Source organism: Rhodnius prolixus, unplaced genomic scaffold, assembly GCF_049639745.1.
Source record: "Rhodnius prolixus isolate KJV_2025 unplaced genomic scaffold, Rpr scaffold_7, whole genome shotgun sequence".
Taxonomy (NCBI): Eukaryota; Metazoa; Arthropoda; class Insecta; order Hemiptera; family Reduviidae; genus Rhodnius; species Rhodnius prolixus.
Genome location: NW_027411582.1, coordinates 6,569,368 through 6,594,038, shown reverse-complemented (window position 1 = coordinate 6,594,038; position 24,671 = coordinate 6,569,368). Strand labels below are relative to the sequence as shown.

Sequence of the window (24,671 nt, the reverse complement as noted above, 5' to 3'; positions counted from 1 at the left end):
AAATCGATTGTTGCGATATATTTAACTACACTTAACAGTGCACAAGAAATAGGACAGTGCATTACAAATAATACTACTCCATTTTACTAGAATTATTCTTAATCAAATTTTCAGAGAAAAAGAAAATTGTTTAAAGAAAACTCCTTGACTCATCCGATTGTAATCGCTGCACGAAATTTTTAAATAAAACCCAGAAAATCTAAAAATGCCCTTAATCGAACTTTACTGGAAATAATATTTCAAATACTTATAAATGATGCACATGATCATTTGCACGTGCATATAATTAGTACAGCGAGCTTAAAACAAAACTGTTAGGAGCCGTTTTCACGAACATCTTAAATTCATTTAGAAGCAGTGTAAAATAATGATAACTACCTTACATTCTATAGCAGTGGCAGAGTTGAAATCGATTTAATCGGGTAAAGGAGCTGGGCGGAGATGGTTTGGCGGTCGTGAAAGGTCGATTTATATATTTTAGGAGAGAATAGCAAACGGAATTAGGGGTTAAAAGGAGCAGGAGAATGAACTCAAAGAGAATCTCCCGGGTCTTAAATCCTGGACACCAGGAAAGGGCCAGGTAAAGGGGAGAATTGTTGCGCAACTAAACACTAGAAGAGAAGGAGATCTCACTCTAAGAACTGGTGGAAGTGCTTCTTCACTCGCTCTTCAAGGCAAGCACACAAAGAGAAACTATAAGGGAAGAGGAATAACCCTAAGAGAAGGGTGAATTGTCTTTAGCTTAGGCTAAGGGCGCCCCTTAACTTGCTCAGAACAGTCTAAGACTAGTGAACCGTGTAAATAGCAACTACCTTCATCCGGCTAGCTTCCCCAATAACACCCCGTCCCCCATGGCCTCCAAATCTTCCAGCATTAGCCCTTCTTCTGCACCACACCCTGTATCTCCGAGCTCCACCTCCTAAGAATGTTGTATAACACATTTCTTGACACCAATTTGTATTATTTAGCCATGGAATTCCATTTCTTTACAGCTATTTCCGGTCAGCCGTGTATGCGTAAAGACAAGTTTAATACAATAAACAAATTTTTTCTTCCGCCATCTAGTTTTTATTGGTATTCAAAATAAATACCAAAATCCTATCACTTTTAGTAAAAAAAGATACGTTTTTACTCGAAAATACGTTTCGAACTTCTCCACGCAACTTAAGATTAGTATAAAGTACAAAAACCTTAATTTTCCGTAAATTTAGTATAAAACTACATATCTCGCCCTGTAATTTCTGGAAATCTTAGAAATCGTGTCCAACCAAACATAACTTCCTTCAAATCAGAATTCTTTTAAGAAACAAACATGAAAATGGTAATATGGTTACCTGTATTCTTTCAAAGAAAAAGGCAGGCAAGTCTGTGGATCTTGCATTGGATGATTTTAATAGGCTACTTCAAAGTCCCAAGAGGACAAAGAATTTGCGATGGCCGCATTTTTAGACATACAAGGGGCTTTTAACAATGTCTCGGCTATGTCGCTGATTGATGCCCTGTCAAGGAGAGGCTTGGCGCCACTATCTGTCAGTGGATTAAGTCTAACCTATTAGGCCGTATTGTTATGGCCACGTTGGATAACTGTTCGGTAGAGGTCAGAGTGGCGCGGGGTTGCCCGCAGGGGGGAGTTTTGTCACCCCTTCTGTGGACGATTTTGGTGGATGATCTCTTAGCGAAAATGACGGCGGAGAGTTTCTACTGTCTAGGTTTTGCGGATGACCTGGCAGTAGTTGTTAAAGGACAATTCGCTTATACGGTTTCGGAGCGAATGCAAAGAGCGCTTAATATTGTGGATAGATGGTGCAGAGCGGAAGGTCTCTCCATCAATCCTCATAAAACTAGGGTTGTTCCCTTCACGAGGAGGAGGAATCTGGGGGGGATTGGAGCAACCAACTCTGGGGGGGGAGTTACTATCCCCCTGTCCATGGAGGCCAAATATCTTGGGGTTATCTTCGATAAAAGGCTTACATGGAATTCACACATAAATATGATTTCCCACAAGGCTAAGGTTTCCTTAGGATGCTGCAAAAGGCTGTGTGGGAAAAGTTGGGGATTAAGCCCTAGGGTGACGCTCTGGATTCTTTCAAAGAAATAATATTTTAAAAAAATTTAAAAAAATAAATAAATAATAAAAAATTAAGAAGATCGTCATTTGTAACTAAGGTTTATTTGGTAGAACTTAGAGCTCTGTTCTGTAGGAGAAGAGTCGAATCGGTAGTTGGGTAAATTGCACCGAGGTAGTAAAATAATTTAGCAGACTAGGCTGGGATGGAGATATGATCAGAACATTCAGCGTGCTGTAGCCAAAATAGGCTAAATAGCAAAGAAAGGAGGAAGGCTACGCTGTTAGCCTGACCAAAATAACACCAATATTGCCAAACAATCGATCAGAAAAGCAAAATTTGAAAAACAAAAAATGGAGGGCTAGAGATTTGTTATTGGCTGCTTTTTGTCACCAATCAGAATCAAGTCACAGTATCATGAACAGCCTCTTTCCATGCTAATTGCATTCAACTACAGAAATGAAAAAAGCATGATGAATATAAATATATTGAAATGGATCCTACCCAAAATGTATTTCTAAAAAGGAGCAACGTTCCAAACAAATACAGGAATATATTGAAATTAAAAAAATGTATAATAATTTTTCAATTTTTGTTTTTTTTAAATATTAAAATACAAATTTATAATTCAAAGAAGAATTTCATTTAACTTTTGCCCCCTCCTGAGTAATTTAAAATTTAGTACTGTGATTTATTTATTTATACTTCAGAAAATTCATCGTAAAAACACTTCTAATATTAATACATTCTCTCTTCTTTAGTCTGTGAATAATTTAGAATCAAAATATAAATTTAATTGAAATGTAAATGTGGAAACATTTTCTATTTTTATTAAATAGTAAAGGAATTTGGTATTATACTAACGTTGTATGGATTATAATTCCTAAAATTAGGAACCTATCCTTTTGTTCTGCCGCGGCTTAGCCCTTTTTTGTTTTGTTACGTGGGCTCTATAGTACGAACTAACCGGAAACAGATGATATGTGTTGTTACTGATGAGTACGAGGGTCGTTTGAAAAGTCCGTGCAAAGTCAGAGAGATAGCACCACTAGCGCGTATCGAGGTTATGTTTAGTTAGTAGCATCTCTTGGAAGAACACACACCAAGTTTCAGCCAGATCGGTCTATTTCTTTGTGTTTGGCATTCGTTTGAATCGAGGAAGTCGAGTGATTTTCAAAAAATGGACGAAAAAGAATTTCGTGTGTTGATTAAACACTACTTTATGAAAGGCAAAACGCCTCAGGAGACTAAAGAGAAGCTTGATAAACATTATGGTGACTGTGCACCTTCGATTAGAACAGTTTATAAGTGGTTTCAAAATTTTCAGAGTGGCCATATGGGCACAAGTGACGCTGAACGTTCTGGACACCCTGTTGAGGTTACTACTCCAGAAATCATTGATAAAATCCATGATATGGTGATGGATGACAGAAGAGTGAAGGTGCGTGAGATTGCTAGTGCTGTGGGCATCTCGAATGAACGGGTACATAATATTTTGCATCAACATTGTGGACATGACAAAGCTATCCGCAAGATGGGTGCCGCGATTGCTCACGCTTGACCAAAAACGAAATCGTGTGAAGTGTTGCAAGGACGGTTAGCAGCTGTTCCAGAAGAATCCGCAGGACTTTAAGCGTCGTTTCGTCACTGTGGATGAAACATGGATACATCACTACACTCCTGAGACCAAAGAACAATCTAAACAATGGGTTACCAAGGGGGAATCTGCGCCAAAAAAGGCAAAGACCGTTCCTTCGGCCGGAAAGATTATGGCGACTGTCTTTTGGGGTTCGCAAGGAATAATCCTCATCGACTATCTGGAAAAGGGTAAAACTATTACAGGTGCATATTATTCATCGTTATTGGACCGTTTGAAAACCGAGCTGCAAGAAAAACGCCCACGATTGGCCCACAAAAAAGTCTTTTTCCATCACGACAACGCACCAGCTCACACCTCAGCAGTTGTGGTCGCAAAATTAATGGAAATAGGGTTCCAACTCGTTTCACATCCCCCCTATTCTCCAGACTTGGCTCCCTCAGACTACTATTTGTTCCCCAATATGAAGAAATGGCTGGCGGGAAAAAGATTTTATTCAAACGAGGAGGTGATTGCAGAAACGAATGGCTATTTTTCAGACTTGGACAAATCCTATTATTCGGAAGGGATCAACAAACTAGAGCAGCGTTGGACGAAGTGTATAAGCCTAAAAGGAGACTATGTTGAAAAATAAAAAAGGTTTACCCCAAAAAATTAAGTAGTTTTTATTTTTGCACGCACTTTTCAAACGACCATCGTACACTAGTAATCAATGTATTTCGAGAATGATATTGGTGTTTATATAGGACGAACCAGTAAGTATTGTCCATAGGCCTACTGTGTGTAGTACATCTCAAGTGGAGTTCAATGACGTATTGGCCAACTTCATATTTTCCACCGTTCTTGAGTGACGTCACTTTAATTTTTTTTTTTTTCTAAAATCATTACTTTTTTCTATAAAAATGTTATTACTCAGAAAGTTTTAGTCCGAATTCGATTCTGATGACACGGTTAGAAAGACAGATAAATTTTCTAAAAATTGACACCATTTTGAAGCATAAGTTATTGTCCAAACAGCCTCAATCTTCCTCCTGGATACTGGGAAAAATAAAAGTAATCGAAATTTTTGAAGAAAACTCATTAGGCCCTTATGTGATCATTATCAGACCTAGGTGCTGCCACTTTTTAGTAAAAGTTTCCTTGTCTAATGGGCTTTCAAAATGGTATATCATTTTACAGGATTCCTTTTATCTTCGTATGAGAAATTACGTTTGTTTTGCAAGAAAACGTGTTTACGAGCACTCAACAGTGTTAGTTTTATTAAGTTGTTTCAATTCATTGAAAAACTCTTTTTAGATGGACCAGTAGTCTAATTTTTAAAGTAGATTGGTCTTAAAATAAGGAATTAAAAGGTTACAAAAATTGCACTTCTCTGAAATATTTGAGAAAATGTTAGGAAATGTTAACCTTCGATTATAACAATAGTACTTGTTTAAAATATTTCCTAACATTTACTCAAGTATTTCAGTATCAAAGAAACCTTGTGCGGAAATAGAGTATGGCTCTTTGATTACTTCAACTGATTCGAAATTAAGGATTCGAATTAAGTTGTTGGGAATGCAAAGAATTAGAAACAATGAAGCACCTAATCATAAACGATTCTGAGTAAATGAGTGAAAATATTATGATGATAGTACTTCAAAACTCTTCTCTCAAAACAGCTTCTCGCTTTGCTTTACGTCATGACATTTCTAGCAGGAAACTTGCAAATTTACGGCGCTTTTTCTGCGGGGTTTCTCTCTTCCGCCAAAAGGACGAGTGTAAAATTTGGATTTTTATTTTTCCTTTTGTTTACTAAATCTACATCCGTCAAAGAATGTTGAATTCTTATTGCTTTAAATTCCATCCAAATTGCGCTTTAGTGTGTATTATTAATTAGATAATCTGGCTATCCTTTTCAACAAATAATCTTGGTTCTAATTACTTTGTATTCCCGCAATTTTCGCCATGAAAATTATTTATTGCAAAACAGGAAAATAGATTTAAAAATATTTTAAACATCAAGAATTTTTCAAAATTTAAATTAAATAAACCATTCATACACTACTTTCATTCCAATGCACTCTACCGGGGAAATTTGTGTATTATTAGGTTATATAGGGGATGTGTTTCAAACTATGTTATGAAAAATGTGCTCTAAAATTAAAAGAAAATTAGAAAAACAAAAGAAAAAAAATAATAATATAAATCAGTCTTACCTTATTTAAGACTTCCGGTTGTAAAGCCTTTTTTTTTCTTCCTGTAACAAAAAAGGAAATTATATAACAATTACAATTAAATAGTGTGCCATTGTGATTATATAACAAGTCGCAATTTATTGGATAAAACAAACTATGGCAACACTGAATTGCAGAAACTTTACTTCCGCTAGTTTAAGTTACCCTTTATTGTTAATTAATTAAAAAACAATGGATTTATTACAGAGTTACTACGAATAAATTTGGGATAAAAGTATTTCTCAGCTCTGTATGAGAGTGTGCAAAGGGAAATGGGTTATTAAATAGGGGTGACTCCAGGGCAAAAGGTGACAAAGATGGAGAGGAAGAGAGAGAGACAGAGAATGAGAACTGCGGATGGTGGCAATGGTCGGGAATTTTCTCCACGCTCCAGGAAAACGCTGTTAGCTTTCCACTGGTAATGTTTTCCAACCGCGCCCAACCAATGACACACTAAATCATGGCCGCAATAAACGTCATAACAGCTCTAGTTCTCTGGATATTTATCCCGTGAGCTAACAGCTCTCTGAATATTTTGTAAATAATACATGCGATTTAAAGGAACGTTTCACGTTTAAATTTTTTTTTTTTTATTTTTTATTGTAATTTATTTGCTATTATTTGCTATGTTAGAAGACGGAAATCAGTGACCACAACAAGGTCTTTCTGGTTTGGGTACCTGGTCATTCAGGACACAAATGAAACGAAGTGGCAGATTTATTGTCCCGGGAAGGCTCTGCGGGACACTTCGTTGGCCCGGAGCCCTATTTTGGGGTCTCCAAGTGTCTTAAGACTGGGGCCATTAAACTATGGGTGCAGACTAGGTCTCAGGAGTGGTGGCTTGCCACCACTGGGCAGAGACAGGCGAAGGAGTTCATCAGAGGCTATTCGCCGAGGCTGACCGCAGGATTAATCCGTCAAGGCGGTGGGGCTATTAGGATAATTGTAGGCCTATTAACTGGGCCACTGCAGGCTCAGAAAACACATGCATCGCATGGGTCTGGAGATGACAGCCTTTGTAGGTTCTGTCAGGAAGAAGAGGAGGAAACGGCACTACACGTGTTGTGTCAGTGAAGGGGCTTGTTTGGCTAAGGATGTTTTACTTCTCGGGGAGGAAATACCAAGGCCTGTGCAGCTTTATCCAGGAGTCACTCTCCAGAATTAGAAGTCTGATTAAACGGACAGGTCTGGAGAGTGAGCTTTAGAGTGAGGAGAGCCACAATAGATCCAAAGGGGTCGCAGTGGCCTAGGTCTTAAAGACCGCCCTATTAGAATCTTATCTTATCTTATGACAGAAGACTTCATGACTGGATCAACTTGAGGAAAGAAGCTGCCCAGTGGCAACACTCTCGCTGGAGTTTCTTACACTATTGAAGCTGGTCACGAGGCTAACAGGGTTTCAATTGACGTGGAGGACGATCTGGAATCGTTGTGAAGGCAATCTTGTTTAAATGGTTAAACAAAAAATAGTAATCGATTAATAAAAAACTGTAATTCGATTACATTACTTCCTCTTTAACTGGGAAGGATAATCTAGAATAATTTATTCATTTACAGAAAATATATTCAATTTGTTTTGAAACTATTTTACTGTTAAACAAAAATTATCACCCCCGCCTAAAAACATTTATTAAGGGGAATAAATGATTTACGTGTACAAACTTTCCTCCAGCACGGGAAGGGGGAGGAATTACATTGCCCCCCACTCTTTGACTCAGGTAGAGACTCCAGGAACTTGTGAAATATCTCCAACAGTTTTAGTTGACTTTCAAGTAATAAATCTGTTTAGTACAGCCAATAATTTTCAACAAGTAGGAGCACTTTACTCAAAACTTACTGGATGATCATTCCAGCCTCCCCCTCTCCTTCGCGCCCAAGAGAGTATCTGCTACAAGTACCTCGGCTAGCTTAATCTACTGGCAACTCTATCTTCCCCAAGTGGGTTATTATGCTGGCAAGTAGTACTTCAGAATATAGCAGCACGTGCGTTCCTGGCACACGGAAAGGAAGAGATATACCGACAGACAAACAGGGTTATTTACTGCTAAAGTTTGATATATATATGTCTTCCATGAAAGGATTCCATCATCTCCTCCAGTCTACTTTTGGAATATTAAGTTCTGTGACTATTTCTACTCTTTTCTGGAATTTACAATTATTATTATTTTTTTAAATAATATCTAATTAATAAACTAACAAAAATCTGGAGTTCCAGATTCTCAAATCTTCTTGAACCCATTAATATTCTTTGAACTCGGAATATTTGACTCTTTTTTTTTCTTTTAGTTAAAGAAACATCAACAGCTGAGTTCATAAGCGCCCGAAGCATTTTTTCGAAATGCATTTTGTTCCCTCTGCATTACAGACAAAACTGTCCCCCATCACCGTCTGTAGAGCTGTGAAGCAGGTTTCAAAACCTGCGATCTTCGTTTGGGAATAGAATAGAATAAATATGTATTATAATAAATATATCGTACATAAAATAAATATAGAAGTATAAATGTATAATACATTTCAACCTTCTAATCTAGTGAAAAAAGAGAAAAGTTAGGTGAGGAGGATTGGAACGCAGGGGAAAAAAGGAGAGGAAAAACCTGCAGCTAGTGTAGAGAGTTAGAGTAGGATATGTTTTAGTCTTCTGTGTCTGTATGTTGTAGAAGGATCTATAGGAGGCTATATCGCGGCATAGTGGATTGAGATGGACAGTCTAGGAAGGAAAGGAGTTGGAGCAGACGATTTTGGATGTAGGAGTGTACCGGGGGATGATGGATGCAGTCTCCGTGGAATGAGTCAATTCTAGTACATCGTGGAGAGTCTGTTGCGAGTTCTGTGATGTCTTTAGAGTTTCTTGATGTTGCTACTACAAGTCCAGGCTCCAGGCAGAGCAGGCGTAGAGCTCCATTGGCCTACCGATGACTACTTTGTAGAGGAGGAGTTTGTTAGTCACAGTCATTTTGGAGTCACGTTTAAGAAGAGGAAATAATAGTCGTATAGTCCAGTTTGCCTGCGTTTACTTTGTCCCTGAACGTGCCTAGTGAAGGTCAGTTTGTTGCCCTAAAGTTAGCCCAAAGTACTTCACGTGGGTAGACCACGGAATGAGAGTGTTATTACATCTGATTTGTCGGTTAAAAGAGGGTCTACGTTTGGTAAAGAGTATAGCGTTAGTCTTGTCGTGGTTAATTTTAATTTTTTCCATTTGCTGCAGAATTTTGTTAGTCTGTCTATTGCAAGAGTAAATCTGTTGGTGATGGTGTCCATTATCCAAACTCCGCTTGGGAGTTGATTCTAACCAACGCTGTAGTTGGTAAAAAACCGTCCATTACGGTGAAACGTTACAGTCTAAAGAGCAGTCTAGCCTAACTAAATTAAGGAAGTTATAACAGAATAGCCTAGGCGTAATTTTCTTGTAAGAGAAGTACATCATTACATGATGAGGAGATTGGGGAATTTTTTTCAAAAATCTATTTTTTTAATACATTTAACCTCTGACCCAAATTACAGTTCACAAAAGTAACCTCAATCAAGTTTTCTGGAAATACGGTTTCCATTCTCTGTCTCTCTTTTTTAACTCAATTGTACGTTAGTAATAATTCTACATTTTAATAACTAACAGTAGAACTGGTGCGATATATATTTTAAGACCTTAGTTATATATTCTCTCTTAATATCTGGATCTGGCCAGCCTATTTATCCCAAGAACATACAATTCTGGGATTTCATTAATTAGATAGGACTTTTATGAGGGTAAATGTAGGAAGGCGTGACGGGCCTTTGATGAGAGGCTCCTCGTTTCTCTGCAATAGATTAGATTAGCTACCCTGTTGGGGTCCTTAGACTGCGTATTAATTTCAAAGGATATGGAATGGATTATTATATTTAAAATTTGTAAAATTTATAACACCAATTATCCCCCTGAACATTATACAATAACAACATCTCCGCCTCATCATAACAACCCTAAAATTAAAGCCGTTAAAGTTTTTTTTTTGTTTTTAGATGGGAGGGAATGAAAAGGCAGCTTTCCCGTGAAAGCATATTACTACAGCCGCTTTCATTATAGGGAAAATATGGTCTGGTATATCCGGGGGAATTACTTTCTTGGTTTTTCTTCCACTTTTCCTTGTACCCTGTTAAAGTGAGTCCTCAAACGATACCTTATTTCCTGAGTACCTAATAGAATTGGATAATATATTGCATATTATTCTGAAAATTGCATTTTTCAATCGACGATTTTCACAAAATAAATAAATACAAATAAAAATGCAATAAATGAATTTTTTTTAAATCATTTATTTAGTTACAATCAACGCATTTTGCGTTATAAGCAACAATGATAACAATAAATAACATATCACACATATCAGAGTGGAGAAGTTATCCAGCGGTAACACTCCAAAAACCTTCTAAATCCTACTGACTTTCTTCATCAGAGAGGAGATCGCGAGGCCACACTGTCTTTTAAGACGTCTAGGAAGTGTCGTCTGGAAATGTTCTGTGAAGATAGATGTTGTACAAGTAGATTGTGATGTGTTTGAATGTTAAGATGGAATTTCCTGTATCGTGTTTTCAGCAACTTGTGTGGCGAAAGGAATGTTCAAGTCTGTGTGAATGGTTTGATTGGTGGACGTAGAAAGGAGCGTTTACTATAGAGCGAAGAATTTTAGACTGCAAGGACCTGGATCCTTTGCAGATTTGAGCGTTAGGTTCAACCTCCACAGTTCGATGCCATAAGCCCAGACTGGCTTTAATATACTTACATATATAAGTCTTTTGTTGTCTAGAGTGAGTTTTGATATGTTGTCGAGTAGTCTTTTCAGTTGTCGGAAGCGGCTGTTGAGTTCTGTTCTCCTTAAATCCGTGTATGAGGATTCCATGTAAGTCTTCTGTCACGGTAAAGCCCAAGGTAGCGGACTACGTTGACTACTTACTGGTAAAGGAATAAGATTGTAAAAGACAGGAGGTAGAGTGATGCGTCGAAGAGTGAAGGTAATATTTTGAGATTTAGTTTCGTTCAGTTTGATAGCCCCTTTTTTGAACCAATTTTCTAAGGAGGTGAGGTGAGACTGAAGGTTTCTGTGAGCTATTATTGGATCTTTGTCAGTAGATAAGATGGCAGTATCGTCAGCATAGATGAGAAGAGTAGTTTGAGGATGAGTAGGTATGTCTCGAGGAGTAGATTGTGTACAGAATGGGGCCCTAGTATGCTGCCTTGCCGGAACTCCAGCGTCAGCATGGCTGAATGGAGAAAGAATTAAATGAATTTAAAAAAAAGAAAAACATGGTTATAAAATCAGTTCTCAGTGATAAAATGATTCTGTTTCCGGTTATGTGACGTACCAGTCCCCCCCACCCGAAGAACACCACTAGAATCAAAATTCTCATGAATAAATTTCGAATCCAGTGCTAAGCCAATGAACTGCAATGAATTTATTTTAAAAATGGACCAACATGAAGATTTGCTGCAATCAAATAATTTACGTTGCCTCCCCCGCAGAAATAATTTAGCACAAAATAGTTGCAGACAGATTATTTGCAATAAAGTGTTTGCACAATTAGTTAATGACTGGTTACTTTTTTTTTTAAACCACGCAAAAACGGAAATGTTAACAATTCATTTAATTGGCGCTTCGTCTGTTTTTTAACAGAAATAGGTTTCATTAACAATTTTTTATGTTAATGAATGATAATGATTGAATTGTAAGTTCAGCGTACATAAGTATATAACATATATCTTTAAAAAGTTTGAAACTTGATTTTAAAGCTTCACTTTTTCGCAACTTAAATTTAGGTCCATTATTATTTGTGTTTCGAGAAAACATTGTCTCTAGAGCAGTAAGGGCTTCCCTCAAATTGTTCCATTAAGGGAGGGGACCACTACATAAAGTGAACGAGGGTAAACGGAAGACGTTTTTGGACAACATCCAGGAAATTACTATTTTTTAATTAAAAAAAATCCCTTAAATCCCTTGAAGAGTGTATCCCAGCCCTGAATAGTGATCCTTCCAGGTAGGGAAAATATCCATCTACCGTTACTATCGCCTCTTCATTTCAATCAAAACTTTTGATTAAAAGGTATTTCTTTAGATCTGGGAAGAGGTTACAATCAGAAAGTGCCTCCACTCCGGTGAATTCGGAGTGAAACAAAATATTCAATTAGAAAATTCGATAGAATGAAGCGATCTTAGTGTTCAGCACAATAAAAAAAAAAACCCAACGGAAACCCTTCTAACGGATGAAGGAGTAACGCAAAAAAAATATGGAAGAAAATGTTCTCGTATAAGTCGACACGAATTTCCGCTTTACTTCCTACATATATTTATTCAGAAAAATAAGTATACATGCACTGCATCTTAAATAATAAACTACCTACTTCCGTTATTACGTATATATATTTTTTTTTTTACAACAGCTTTTAACCTCGCCGTGTGTTTAACCTCTCTGTAACCTCTTTTGTAAACTTAATGTAACACTTGCCTCGCTTACAGCTGATTTATCTTTTGAATAAATAGCACTTTTTGTACAGTATTTGCGTTTGTACCAAATAAATTATTATTCCCTAAACCCAAAGTCCTTTTTCATTATTTTAAGGGGGTTTTCTTTTATTTTCCTTGAACGTTTGTTTTCAAAAACATGTTTCTTATAAGTGAGACTAGAGTTCATCGGAAAATCTAATGGTGTTTTCTTTCATCGGAAGGTAGACAAGTTGGAAAACATTAGATCGATTCCGCGAGGATCAGAGCTCTCAACTCTTTTCCTGTCCGGTGTAAATAAGAAGCCTGGAAGAGCAGCTTGGATAAAGCTTGAAGGCACCGCTTTTACTTTTCCGAAGAAGTTAAAGCCTTAAAGCTGTGCTTTTTCTTCATACTGAACCCCAAAGTAGCTGCAATTCCGTTTGTCATGTTTCACTACCAATCCTGGTGATTTTCTATTCAGGGGTTTTCACCATATGTACGCGTTTTATCGTCCACCGATTAAGGGAAAATGACCTGCCTGTTAGTGTAACACTTCTGTTGTAGCATAACTCAAAATTTTCCCTCAAATTCTGGAAAATAGCTTAAATTTCCAATTTTGCCCATTACATGACCAGGTGCAGTAAAGTTACCGGGAAAATAATCTCTCAAGAGAAAGAATGATCTCTCAGGTGCCATTTCAGTGAATCGTACAGTTTTACCAATTTCCTACTTAAAAATTGTATGACCAAAATTTTTTTTTTAAAGACAAGCATTTTTTTTAGTTTAAGACTTCTCTGAAGCTGTAAACCTCTTCTAACATTTAGTAAAAAAAACTTAGAGAACATAGTTTCGTTTTAACCTTTCGTGAACGGAAGTTAGGGAAAAGTCTTTTAAAGTGTGAAAAATAATTTTTCATTTTATTCTATTTGCCGGGCAAAACTGATATGTGCCACCTATTAGGATCGTCTGTACAGACTCTGGAGCGCTATAAACCTTTGATGTGGCTACAGGCCAGCCCGCAGTCTACAATTCCATTACCTCATTTTATGGTACCAAACGTTAACCAATCTGTGTCGTTGATTTAACGATTACATCTTACAAACAATTTAACAGATCGGTTAAGTTTTCAAATCCGGTTTTCTTTCCCACTCCTTTACTATCTATGAGGAGGGGAGGTATTGCGATCGTGCATCGGGAAGAGTTTTCCCAGGGATATCCGTTTAGAAGTCCAGAAATTCTTAGAAATTTCAAAAGTTTTACCCCTTCCCACTTGCGAACGATTACAGCGATTTTATTTAAACTTAATATCTTGAGTTCAAACACATAAATCTACAACTTAGATAACTTCTAAAGTTAGTTTAATTAAAAGGGAGTTTCTGGTAGTTATTTTAAGAAAAAATTTAGTGTTTAAAAAATATATTTTGCGAGAAACTACAGAAATATGTATATTGAGTTAAGAACAGAACAGACGCTTGTGTCTAGTATTTTGTGTACATGAATTATGGAATATTAAGAGAAGAAATATGGAGGACAAAACAAGTGCTAAGAATTATGCATAGTTTGCCGAAGAAGATAAGAAAAAGGAAAATGCAAGAAAAAAAGAAGTGATGACCAAAAACGGCATTCTAATGTCTCGTATCTTGGCTTTACTAGCTTATCTTCTCGCTACAATGTCGTATTATTTTGTTCGTAAATTGGGGTAAATCACGTAATTTGTACCAAACTTTTTACCCAACACGACATTCTGTACTTATCTGTAATTCACATAAATTATTTATTTAAAATGTGTTTACTAAAAAAAAAGAATCATCTGGTACCTAAACACACGACCGTCTATAAATGCATTTTTTGTGTTTTTCACGTGAATACGTCTTTAAATTTGAATCATATGGTGGCAATCCAAAAAATCTAATGATAACAAAATCGGGTGATACAGTTTGGCATTATAGTTTCGAATCTATTGTCTACATCCAAAATTAAATTAGACCACTGGATAGCTAAAGGATCAAAGAATTCATTACGATAAGCGAGGACTGTGACACTTCGCGCGCGGTGGAGGGGGAAGCGCCCCCATTTTGAGATAATTTTGCTGCGATTCGAGATTTGCAATGAGTATAACTTTTGACTCGGAGAAGCTACGATGTTCGTTTAAGTTTTAATCGTCAGCTGTCGTCACGATCTATCGATTGTGTATAAAATATTAGTATAAAATAGTGACAGTGAATATAATAAGGTGTTGGAATAAAAAAATATCAAAAATATATAATGTCGCCTTATACGCGTCGAAAAGCCAAAACGAAATACAGAGATCATACACGGTTGGAAAGGGCTTCTCAAGAACAATCGAATGGTAATAATAAAACACCATATGACCGAGTCAAGCTGTGCCGGGGACGTAAAAGAATGAATGCGGCCGAGCGAATCAACGACGGTGTCAGTACATCTGCAGCTGGGGCGGTTGAAATTATGGAAGTGGATGATGTAATCGCTTCTACATGGACAACGGACTGTATAGCCATAGATTGTGTTCGATCGTCGATTTGTTTCCTTGATTTCATCCTAAATACATAAATAAAAATATTTTATATAAAAAGTATAACCCGTTACGTAAACGTATTCACGTACAACACACGGCCGTGTCCATGACCCAGCCACACGTTAATTTTTTTTTTACTTCAATCTTCGAATTCAGACTAAATATCAGGAAGTATCAACATAGGATCATTAAAATAAAAGAATTTTCCACGGAAGCCGGATGTCCCTGAACCAAATTAATGTTCAAATTCAGACTGTTAGACAAAAGCGATTGCTCTTTATCTTGGAAGACAGTTAAAAAGAAATTGTTCACAGTTTCAGAAAGGAATTCTACTTCAAATATTGGACCTCAGATGATGTCTTGCTGAAAATAAATTCTTCCTCAAAATTTTCCACCAAAAAAAGAAGTTTTTCCTCAAATAAAATGTATAACAAATCATAAATAAAAAAAGGAAGTGGAAAACGCAACGCATTTTCCCCTCTTTTAATGTATTCCGAGGTTAGACGGAAATTGTATCAAACCAATCCCGAAATGCTAGGGCGTTGGGATGTGTTGCGCATTGCCCTGGGGAGGAAGTATGCGTTTTGAATGAATTGAAGGAAAATCTAACGCTTCAGCGTAAATCTCTTATAAATCGTAGAAATAAAAGGGAAAGCTTTATATATGTGTACATAGAGGTACATAATATAAAACGAAATCGAATTTATTTATTCTCTTTGTCAGTTTATATGTTCACTATTTGAGCAAAACGAGGAACATTATTTAAATTTTAACCAGTTAAGCGTGGAATTTAGTTTTAAAAAACCCCCCACAGTGTGCGGAATTAAAATCTCGTCAATGACTTGTATACACGACGTCGAACGCAGAACAAAACAACCAAAAACGTTTACAACGTCGTAATAGTCACTGCCAGCGACTTTTTCTGTAATCTTTGGGGCTTGAACTAACAACTCTGTTAGTCAGATTACTCAATCTGTGCATTTCAAAATCTTGCACAGCTTCACGTATGCATTGCCCTAGTTAACTAGGGACGCAAGAGCTTTTTTTTACCAAGGAAGAAAAGAGCTTTGAATTCTGTGCAAAATGAAATCATGCTCGTACTGGAGGTCTGAACCTCTATCTAAGGTAAAAAAAACGGGCATTGCACAAGGGTTGAGAGCTTCTATTTGTGTACGTAATTCCCCAATCTCTAATGCGGAGACCAAACATGTACCAACCACTTATCATTTGGCCGACTCCCTCCAAAAACATAAAATACTTGGCAGTTCTATTGGTTAAGATAAAGGAAACATTCCACCAAATAATATTCTTACTGTATTTTATTAAAATTTCGAGTTTTTATAGTTAATGGCAATTTTATATTTTTTCACAACGAGTATACACGTCAAACACGCTTAACTGGTTAAATAAGATATTTTCCAGTTTTTTGTTCTTTTTATTTGACGAAATTGCGTCACAGAAATAGTTTAAACAATTTTTTTTTATTTAATAAGATTCACGATCAGATTTTATTCCTTCTAAACTAAAGCACAAGATGCAACCCAAATGTTTCCTAACTAGAAAGCAATAAACAATGAATTGGCTATAACAACGGGCGATGAAAATGAATACTGATATCGCTTGTCGGATTGGAATGCAATTAGAATTGGAATCCTCTCCAGCAATAAGAGTGACAATGAAGGGGTATCCTCAGGATGAGATTTAGAGGAGAATAGTCAACAGTAATCAGAGGAGTACACGATCTGACAGATGTTAGATGTTGCAAAGAAAAAAGGAAGTAATTGCCTATTTTTTTGAGGCGGAGCTTAACCTCCAACCACTAATAAGATGCCATAGACGGGAAGCGGAACATAAAATAGGTGCAGCTCGAAAATTCTTTGCAAGAAAAATCACCAATGCTTCAATCAGGGCCTGCACAACGAATCACCTAATGCTTCAATCAGGGCATGCACAACGAATCACCTAATGCTTCAATCAGGGCATGCACAACGAATCACCTAATGCTTCAATCAGGGCATGCACAACGAATCACCTAATGCTTCAATCAGGGCATGCACAACGATCTCAAATGTTCTACTTTTTTCTACGCCACCTTATCACACCCCCACAGTATTAGGAATACCATAATTCTCTCCACTATAATCCCTTAATCTTAGAACTCTCAACTCACTTCTGTTCTGGAAATCTCACTGGAAAAGTGAGTTACTGGAGGCCAAAAGATCTATTGATGGAATAAAAGTGAAATCGAAAAAAGTAATGGAAAGATAATCGATTTTTGAAAAGCAAGTATTTTCTTTTTTGACCATATATAAAACAATACTATCAAATACTGTGCACGTCTTCTGAGACCTAAAAATATAGCAAGAAAATGCCTCATTTTTGAAAAGAAAAAAGCTCTACTGTGGCTGTGTCATGGAGACGGCCGTGTGTTGTACGTGAATACGTTTACGTAACGGGTTATATTTTTTATATAAAATATTTTTATTTATGTATTTAGGATGAAATCAAGGAAACAAATAATTACTGTGTTACAATATAACTTTATTAATTATAGGTCTGTTATACGAAAAGTACGACACAAATGGCATACAAGATACATCGAGATTTCTGGTAAACGTTAAATCAATATAGGTATTACCTTAACGTTGTTGGAGAAGTTTCAATATAAGAAAAATTGAACTCGCTGAGCATGAAGTCGGGCAATGAGCGGTTTTGTGAGTCATCAACATTAAAGTCTCCAACAATCATAATTGGTGTAGTAAGATCAGGCTCGTAATTGGGTATAATTTTGGAATATTTTAACAACGACCGTAACATAAAGAGTTTAATTTCTGCTAACGCTGTGCCGGGATGGATATACACACGCCCGAGTACGAATTTGAAGATGCCATTGGCCTTTTTCGTTTACTAGACAGACATCACCAGCTTTTGCGTCTTTCATTTCCAAATAAATTTCCGAAATGTCAATGTTCAACTCTGTTACACTGAGTGAAGCTGATGTTGCGATATATGGCGACTCCACCGGCTTTGCGACTTTTACCATACGATTGTTCTTGAGAAGCCCTTTCCAACCGTATACGATCTCTGTATTTGGTTTTGGCTTTTCGACGCGTATAGGCCGACATTATATATTTTTGATAATATTTTTTTTATTCTAACACCTTATTATATTCACTGCCACTATTTTACACTAATGTTTTATATGCAATCGATAGATTGTAACGACAGCTGACGATTAAAACTGAAACGAACATCGCTAGCTTCTCCGAGTCAAAAGTTATACTAATTGCAAATCTACGATACGCAGCAAAATTATCTCAAAATGGGGGCGCTTCCCCCTCCACCGCGCGCGAAGTGTCACAGTCCTCGCTTATCGTAATGAATTCTTTGATCCTTTAGCTATCGAGTGGTCTAATTTAATTTTGGATGTAGACAATAGATTCGAAACTATAATGCCAAACTGTATCCCCCGATTTTGTTATCATTAGATTTTTTGGATTGCCACCATATGATTCAAATTTAAAGACGTATTCACGTCAAAAAGAATGAACTGATCAAAGGATCTTAGGCAAATGAGAAAACTAAGGAAAACTGATTTTACCAGTGGTAAGACAAAAGGAAAAATCTGTGACGTAATGAATAAATAATTTACAAGGAAAAGAAAAGGTTAAATCTAAAGTTGATTATTTATTTTGAAAGAATGTTGCTGTATTTTACCTGGCGGCCATATTTTTTTTTTTTTTTAAACTTTTACAATTTACCTAAATTTTTTAGGTCAGCCGTATAATTGACTTCATTCCCGCGCCCCTCTTTTCTTTCAAACAACTTGGTTTTCTTTAATTTATTCTTCATTTCATTTATTTTAACCCAGAATACTATCTGAAGTTTATAAAGTTCCTAAAAGATGGATCTTCCCTCTTTGTTTTCGAGTTTCTTTCTACCTCTTTTGTTCTTATAGTTTGGCTTGAAAAGTTTATTTATTTATTTTTCCCCCATTTTTACGAAAAATAAAGTTTAATTTACTTTTAACCGGAAGTTGAACCAAATTAGACCAAATAATTATATTTGAGGGCTTCTATTTTACAAAAAAAAAAAAAAAAAAAATGAATATTTAATTAAAATTAGTTTTTTAAATCAAACGCAATCAGAATTATGTTTATAATTTCGATGTTGCCATATTTCCAAGAACTTTAGTAGTTCTTGGACAAAACGAGCAACGTGGAATCCAAGAAAACTAGATTTTAAAGACATGCCAAACTTCTTCCCCCAGTACTTGGACAAAGATCGAAACTACCGATAGAACTAAAAGAAAAAAAAGCATAACTTACAACGAGTAAAAGAGAGTAAATCTTTATGGATATCCGGACTAGAACTCTGGAGCTCATCCGGTCAGACAAACATACAGACAATACAGGCATTTCAATCTAAAAAAAAAAAAAATATACTGCAACTGCACTGTAAAGCAGCTAGCCAAGGAAAAATACTAGAAATACTATAATGCACTTTCAGACAGTCTCATAGCCTTCCAGTACCATTTCTGGCCATACTCTACACGCAGAGGTCGCCAAAGTGGTCTATATAGACCCCCAGTGGTCTATTTAACAAAATTAGGGGTCGATCTGTGCCAGGGGGTCGATTGGGGTGTCTTGTTTATAATTACTTATTATTTAATAAATATTAAGGTATTTAAATTTCAAATTTAAGATATTTTTCATGAAACTATTGTTACACAATGTAAAATTATTGTACTTTAATAAATGTTTTTTTTTTTTTTGGCGTTTATTGAGCTACAATCAGCGCGTTATCGCTATAAGTAACAGGGATAGCAGAACTATGAATTACAGAGGTATACGAATGGAGAAGTTACCGAAGTGGTAACACTCCAAAACATTAGACTATTAGTCCACTCTCTTCACTTGAGAGGAGATCACGAGGCCACACTGTCTCTTAAGGCGTCTTGTCCGGGTTATCAGGAAGAGTTATTGAAGAAAGATTCGGAGCTAGAGGATTTATATGAGATTGCAGGCTGAAGAGGAGTTTTCTGTATCGTGTTTTCAGCGACTTGGGCGATAAAAGGAATGGTTAAGGGCAGTGTGTATAGTCCCAGGTTGGGAGACATAAAATGGAGCGTTTAGAATAGTTCGAAGTATTTCAAGATTGAAAGAGATTGAATCATTTGGAGATTGGAGCGTTTTGGTTGAACCCCACAGCTCTATTCTATACGCCCAGATGGGTTTCAAAATAGAAGTATTAATCAGTCTTTTGTTGTCCATAGAGAGAGTTTTGATCTATCGTCTAAGAGTCTTTTAAGTAGTCGATAGCGTCTGTTCAGTTCTGTTCTTTTAAGTCTAGTGTGGGGGTTCCAAGAAAGTCTTCGGTCTAAGTAAAGCCCTAATAAATGTTTAAAATCATAAAATAAATGTACAAACACAGTACCTAATAGATAGTTTTATTTTTAATTAACTGAAAATTACTTTTATAGGAGGGTCAATGGAGATTTCTGAAAAATTTTTTAGGGGAGGTCCTTGATCAAAAAAAGTTTGACGACCCCTGCTCTACGCCGACTGAAAAGCCAATGGGCTGGAGATCTCCTTCGGGAATGACCAGTGAAATGGGTATCCACGTTGAGAGGGCTATCAATGGGTAGTTCATCACCACCTGCTCTCTCGTTTAACAGAATTCGCTGTTCATCTAATTTACCTGTTGTGTTGTTCCGAGATTGAAATTTTTTTAAATAAGTCAAAAAAAAGGGAAAATTGTTTACATCTTTTTTCAATTAGTGTGAAGCAGCATTACGTTCGGGACAACTTTTTTTTTTAGGCCTACTTTATTCAGCCAAAAATATACTTTGAGAGTAGATTGATGGCACAACGTTTTTTTGTCACCATCTCCAAAAAAAACTATGTACAAAGCGCGTGATAGAGAGGCGAGATAAACTGTATTTTAAATTATTTTGAAAAAGATACAACTCTCTGGTTGTTTGAAGTGTTGAAAGGGCCAGGTCAATACTACGTCACACAAGAGTCACCTGGAGCCGCCCATATTTGGAGGAGATGGGGGGGAAAAAGCCCTTTGAAAAAGGCGGGATTTAGCCAAACGTTTCTCTGCTGCTAAACTCAACCCTTATTTGATCCAGATTCCTTTTATTCCAGATGAACCATTAATCTAATTATTATTCCTTATTTACCCTTTAGTTAATTTGTTAGTTTTTATCCTTCATACCCTGGATTAAGTAAATGTAACCCGTTTTATGTTAAACTAACAAATATGAGCGTAATAAACTCTTAATATAATTCTTATTGTGCAAGACTAGTCTTCCTTGAGACCAATTGTCTTCAAATTTCACCTTCCTCCAAGAGATTTTGAGTCTGTCTTATAGCAATCATAAGCTGGATTCCCACGCGGAGATCCTGGCTTCACTGATACGGAGTGTGGCTATTAAATAACGAGACTGATGCTGCTACAGAAGAACTATGCATGTGCTAAATCCTAACGTTCGACAGCTTTCTCTAACGATTGCAGCGTCTCTCGTGTTTGTAGAGAAATCTGTCTGACCGGAACCGTCTGTTTGTGTAAGAGGTGTTAGTTTCGTTTTGCCGAAAACATGATACTACACGTAGTGGTAGAGCAACGAATTGTGAAATTTCACATCAAAACTTGATAAAACCGCTACTGAAACTTATCTTTTATTAAAAGAATGATTTATGGCGATGAATGTTAATCACGTGCGCAAGTTTTTGAGTGGTCCAAGCTATTCCAAGATGGCCGAGAAGACGTCGGAGATGATGACCGCCCGGGTCGCCCTTCCACGTCCAAAACGGATGAAAATATCGATTATAATTAATCAACATTACTACCGTGAGGTGCTTCCTCAACTCCGTGAAAGAGTAAGGAAAAAAACGACCCGATCTGTGGAAGAACAAGTCATGGGTTCTCCCATCAAGACAAACGCGCCGGCTTACACTGCATTGTCTAGCCAAGTACAACATCCCAGTTTTAGGCCATCCGCCTTATTCGCCTGACCTGGCCCCATTGTGACTTTAGATCTGTTCCCCAAAGTCAAATCTGCATTAAAAGGAACACAATTTCATTCTGTTGAAGCTGCGAAAGAAAAAGCGACACGCGTCATGCAGGAGCTCACAGAAAAAGACTTCCAGCACTGTTTCAGAACAATGGTAAATTCGCATGGAGCGTTGTAGGGATAGGGGAGGGGTGTATATTGTAGGTGATAATAACTAGATATGTATAAATTTAAAATAAAATGTTTTACAGCAATAGCCACTTTATTTAATAGCCACATCTCGTATTCTCTTTCTAGGAGCTCCTAGAAAGCTTCTTAAAGCACCACATGTCCGGTGAAAGGCAGCGCAGTCCTTTAACGAGAGAACACTGACCTAAGAGAAAACAAAAAAAACTCCGGACGCCCATGATCTCATCAGATTCAACGTCTTAAATTAGATTAGCGCCTTAAAATAAAAATAAAAATCTGAGAACCACTTGAAAGACGTAATAAATTCCGGAAGTTGAGAAAATGTTAACCGACAATAATTCGTAAAACCTATTCTGGAGAACAGCAGAACGTATATATCCGGAGGAAAATCGAAATTTGAAAACCGGCCGTATCCTCTTGAGTTTTCAAAGAGAAGACAAAAATTAAGAAAGAAAACTCTTGCTAAGGAATGATAATTTTATGCTAATTTTTATTAAAATTTCTAAGGGGGGGTTTTATTAATTTTTTATTACCTAGGGGGATAGTAGACTTCCGGTAAATAATTTAGAAATAAAAGGTGAAATTAAATTTTTTATTTTTCCTAATTAAGGAGAAGGAAGAAAAGTAAGGAGTCATAAATTTTCTGAGAAAATAGAAAGGAAATAATTTTGAGCTACAATTAAAAGTAGAAGAAAGAAAAGAAGTTTTCTCTCACTTTTCATTTAATAATTTTTTATTGCGCCTCAGCTTTAATTAATTTTATTGCAAGGACAAATAAGGACGGTCATTAAATAAGATTTGAAAATAATTAATAAAGTAGGCTTAACATTAATAAATAATTAGAATTAGTGAAACTAAAAAAAATGATTTGGTTCAATTTAATTAAATTCGTTTTCTTTTGTTTTTATTTTATCCAAAAAAACAAAAAAATTAAATAACCATAAAATTGGTTGAATTCTGGTTGAATCAAACTTAATTCAATCACTTTGAATTTACTTCAAAGTTTAGAACACGGATTTGTTGGTTGTAGTATTAAGAAAACTTATCAAGTTATCACACTCTAGACTTGCCAAACACGGGGATTTGCCAGGAATGTGCGTCTTCATTAGTGGTTGAATATGATATGAAGGAGATTGAACTATGTGAGTAAAACTATGATAGGTGTGGAGGTTACAACTTGTTTTCTGTGGTAACAATCAGATGACTGTAACTAGACGATAGTTGCCAATTTTCTCCGTGTGTCTACGTATTATATAAAATTGATTGTGATAAGATCTTTGTGTACTATATCACCATAAATTTTGTTTGCCTATATTTGTAGGGTAACTAGTAAAATATGGTATTTCGGGTTAGAGGAACACAGCCCTTAGGAATAGTGACGCTATGTTGTCAATATTAGGAAGGATTGTGATCTAAGATTTGTAGAAGGGATTAGGGGATTACTGGATACCCCACAAATCTTCATCAACATCCTCTTATTTGATTGTAGTTAATCAATCCAAATACTTTTCTACCTTTGAACCTGGGATAAGGACCACTCTTAATGATGAAATGGACAAACTACACGAACAGTAGCCTAATACTAAAGGGCGACATACTTCGATTTCTTTAACTCTCTTAGACCCTATCAGCATGCTGTATCCTATATTAGATTCAGAGAAGGAGAGCCTTGCCCTCCTTTCTCACGTTCTGAGGCATCATTTTGAACTCAACGAATAAAAAGGTGGAGACGTTATCCCTATATTAAAACTGTCCGGTAGGACAGTTGTATAAGGGTTGATCGTCAAAAACTGCACCAGAAAAAGCGTAACGTTGAAAAACACCCAACTTTGACAATTTTTTTTCTCTTTTTCTATAAAAGATAAAATTCCCAAATTTTCTTTAATATATAGGGCAAACCCTCCTTAATAACTGTTTTTTTTTTCAACAACCCAGATCTAATAGATTTTGAGAAATTAATAACATAATTCGCCCTTTCTAAAAATACTATTAAAAAACAAAAAATAAAAAAATCTGCGAACTTATGAAAGATATTTTGCCCTACAATTATGGGACAGTCTGCGTTGAATAGTTCAGGATAACCCTAATAAGAGACTGTCTCATCCTGAACAGAATAGACAAATTTGATTTCCTCAACGTCACACTTATAAGGAACTCTTGTTGCGTCAGAGTTTTTTTTTTTTAAATGAAAATTAAATTAAAGAAAAAAGAACCTGATAACAATCTCTGAAAATGGATGAAAATCCGAACCCAACCATTGGATAAACACTTTGGATATTAAACTACGATATACTCCTATCTACATGCAAAAGAGATCGGTAAAACATGGTTTGCCTAACGATCATCATTCACAGGCGGGTAATCAATTAGTTCAATTAATATATTATTACATCCCCTTGATTAATAAAATTAATTAGTAAAATTAAAATGTAATTTTGACTAGAGATATTTTATATACAAGCTTTTTCCAGTGCACTGCCGGCCTCCGGACAGTGTTCTTTCGTTACAGGACAACACTGTCCATCACCGGACAGTGAGCTGTAAGAAGCTCCTAGGAAGAGAAAATCTAAGGGTCAGCTGCTGGATTCGAACCC

At 36.3% G+C, this 24,671-nt stretch overlaps 1 protein-coding gene across 10 annotated transcripts in view; it reads right to left on the bottom strand.

The window, feature by feature from the left end:
* Liprin-gamma (liprin protein kazrin) overlaps positions 1 to 24,671 on the bottom strand; it is a 433,354-nt gene that overhangs the window by 243,392 nt on the left and 165,291 nt on the right. For all 10 annotated transcript variants that reach the window (XM_074113720.1, XM_074113719.1, XM_074113717.1 and 7 more), the window contains exon 2: positions 5,862 to 5,902. The gene's annotated coding sequence lies outside the window, so the exon portion shown is untranslated. The remainder of the gene's footprint in view (positions 1 to 5,861; positions 5,903 to 24,671) is intronic.